The 3,500-nt window shown below is 45.3% G+C and overlaps 1 pseudogene; it reads right to left on the reverse strand.

Annotated features, from left to right (window-relative positions):
* Positions 1 to 1,113: 1,113 nt before the first annotated feature.
* On the reverse strand, positions 1,114 to 2,407 carry LOC148755883 (mas-related G protein-coupled receptor member X2-like; annotated as a pseudogene).
* Positions 2,408 to 3,500: the final 1,093 nt, after the last annotated feature.

Consider the following 3,500-nt stretch of genomic DNA (forward strand, 5'->3'; position numbering starts at 1 on the left):
AGGAACAGAAGAAGAATCATCAGCCATACACTAACCCAAAGAGAGATAATGTAGTTATATATATTAAATAGTTTATAGATGAATACGGAAGTTATTTTTATTATTATAACAATGTTAATTATATTTGACATATTTGTAGAAAAATATTTAAAACATAACTTTAAAAGAATCCATTTATAATATCAAAAATGAAATTAGCAATACACCTACCAGAAACATTTAGAACCCTATGTGCAGAAAGTTTTAAAAAGTTAGAATGACATTAAAGAAGACTTAAGTCAATGAAGAGTTAGCACGTGTGCACACATAAGAAATTATTTGGTTGGTTTATTTTTTCAGATTTTTGGGGAAAGGGAACAGGGCTTTATTGGTGAACAGTGTGTATCCAGGCCTTTTGCAAGTCAAGTTGCTGTCCTTTCAATCTTAGTTGTGGAGGGCGCAGCTCAGCTCCAGGTTCAGCTGCCTGTGTTAGTTGCAAGGGGCACAGCCCACCATCTCCTGTGGAAGTAGAACTGGCAACTGGAGGTCATGGGAAAGGAAACACTGGAAGACAACCTACCTGAAATAAAATGTGCTTTGACATTAATTTATCTGGTTATAAAATTTAACTTCATCCTTGCAAAGGTTGAAAATGGTGAAAGCAATTTACTTAAAGATGGTGTCTCAAATCCAACAAAAATGGATTGAGCAGTAATGATTTGAAAAGTCGTCATTTATTAATGTATTACATCATTGATTCAACAATATTTATTACTCTATTTATTATGCAGATATTGTAAGGCCTGACAAAACCAAAGAAGATTGGTCTTGGGCAAGAGATTACATTTCATTGCTTTTAATTTATTCGAGACAGATTGTAGGAAAATAACTAAAAATCTTGTCAAGAATGTAAGGTACTTGTAGTTTCTATCAAGTGCGGTAATCAGAGAAATTTAGACTTGTCCTGTGCTGCTCTTAGCCTCTGCTGAAGGTGGATTCTTCTAAAGTGCGAAGAGTCCTGGACCCCAGCGTTGGCAAAGCTCCCAAGCATGTTTGTGGAGTGAGCGTCCTGGGTAAGGCAGTCCTGAGACCCTGCACTCAGTGTGTGCTTAACAGGCACAGTCTCACTTAATCCTCATCAGCAGGATAATTCTGTTAACTGTTCTAATTCAGAGGCCCAGAGGTTGAGAGACTTAAGAAACCTCCCAAACAGATAGGAACAAAGTTGGTTCTCCAAAGCCCATGTGTCATAACAAAGCAAGACTCTGACTCAGGACAGCAGAGTGCTCCCCGACATCTCCAGGGTTTCCTGAGGAGGACGTCCTCCATGTTCATCCCCCTCTGGAGTGTCCTGCAGAGCCCTCTGGGGAACCAGCTTCAGGGTCTGCCTTCCCTTCCTCCATCGCTGCCTGAAGGAGCCAACGAAGAAGTAAATGATGGGGTTGGCGCAGCTGTTGACACAGGACGGGACATGTGCAACCAGGTAAAGAGGAATGGAGAACTCATCAAAACCCCTGTTAATCCAGCATATGAAGAACCAGTAGGTGCCCCAGGGCAGGCCGCAGAGGAGGAAGACCAGCACTGTGAGCATGACAGTCACATATAGCCTGGTTGGCTGCACCCGCTTGAGTCACACAGCAGTCTGGTCACCAGAGCCAGGCTGGACCCTGAGAGAAGCACAAATAAGAAATCAGCCACCCAGCAGTGATGAGATCTAATACTTGACACTAATCTAGGTCATGATCCCTCAAGAGGAAGCCACAGTAGCTCCCACTCAGCAGGCTCAGCAGCAGGGACAGGGCCCAGAGCAGGGCACACATGACAGCTGACATGTGTCTAGGGTGATGGCAGCAGTACCATAGGGGTCACAGGGCAGACAGGCAGCGCTCAGTGCTAACGATGCTGGGAAAGCTCAGGCCAGTGATGTAGGCAAACGTGAATACAGTGGTGAAAAATTTGGGCATGGAAATGGGACAGAGTAGAAGTAGTCGACGAGTGTATGAGGGAAACTGTAATCTGGCAGCAGAGGAAGAGGAAGTCGGCTCCCGCCAGGTTGAGGATGTAGACAGAGAAGGCGGTCCTCCGCATGCGGAAGCCCAGGAGCCACAGCACAACCGCGTTTCCTGCCAGCCCCACCAGGGCTATGATGGTCACCAGCAAGGTGGAGATCAGTGACCCCGTCCTGAAAGCTTGAATAATTGTCTCGTCACTTCCTTTCATTGGCGTAACTGCATTCCCCCAGGCTGTGACCGTTGCATTCATGCTCAGGAGCCCTCCACTGGTGCTAGTAGAAAAGAAACAAGACTTGAGCACCTGCTGTATGATCTGACTCTCATGGCTACCCTGCTGCAGGAGAATTACTGTCCCTGTGTTACAGAGGAGGGAAATGCAGGCTTGCAGACATTAGGTACCTCCTGAACGCCACACAGCTGTGGCTTCCTCCATCCTGTATTCAAACCCAGTTCTCTCTGATTCTAAATCCTGGGCTCTGTCTACTGCAACATGTTCCCTGTACAGATGGGAATATTCTATGGTCCAAACACCTCTCCTCATACTCCTTGGTCATGACATGTCTCCTGGTGGCAAGAGAAGAGAAGTCTGGACAGGTTATGTGGATGACAACAGGACTGAGCTCAGCGTTCCTTCTGCCCTGGGGCTGAGATTTCCTTTGAGGGGAGGGTGCTGGAAACCCCAGGGGTGACCTCAGGGCTAGGTAGTGACTCAGTGTCCCTTTACCAGAAAGGAGAACACGATTTAGTATCATGTAGGAATGGCATCTCTTGTTATGAGAGGTGTGAGTGTTGCCAGGCCTCTAATGGCCCAGTGTGTCAGCTCTGTGAGGACAGGAAGTACTTTTTCCTGTCCATTAGTGTGTCTCCGTGCATAGCTCTGTGTGTGGGGCACAGTTTAAGTCACTCTTACAATGGATTTATTTCTGGAGAACCCTAAATCTTACAAAAACAATTCAAATAAAACTGTACTTCTACCTTAAAAAACAAACAAAACAACTACATTCCATTCTGGAAGAATCTATGATGATAATGAGAGATTATCCCAAAAAAGTGATACCAAATAGAGAGGTGCAAAGAATCAAACAAACAAACTGAGGAGATACAATGGGAAATTGATCCAATCACATGGATAGAAAGTCCTAGGAAAACAAACTGAGATAAGGCTAGGAGATAACATGAGTTTTCTCCCTTTGTCATCAAACCTCCTTTTCATCTTCTCTGCTCTCGTTTGAGTGCTGTGAAGATATGTCTCTGCCCCACCAATGGGCTCCCTTTCCCTCTGGCTCTTGGTTGCTCTCAGTGAACGGGAGACACTAGCAGGTGACAGGAGAGCAGGAGGAGAGTGATTTGGGGTTTTTAACTCTATGGCTCTCTCCTGTCGGGCTGTGTAAGTACAAAGACCCTATTTGGCCCTTTCCTACTGTGACTGTCACAACCACAACTACACTCATAGTTCTCCCTGATTTCTGTAACTTCTCCTCCCCTTACCCCTTGGGTATTGCAATGGTA

The sequence above is a fragment of the Rhinolophus sinicus genome, chromosome 14, assembly GCF_057876585.1.
Source record: "Rhinolophus sinicus isolate RSI-liver-muscle chromosome 14, RSI-T2T, whole genome shotgun sequence".
Lineage (NCBI taxonomy): Eukaryota > Metazoa > Chordata > Mammalia > Chiroptera > Rhinolophidae > Rhinolophus > Rhinolophus sinicus.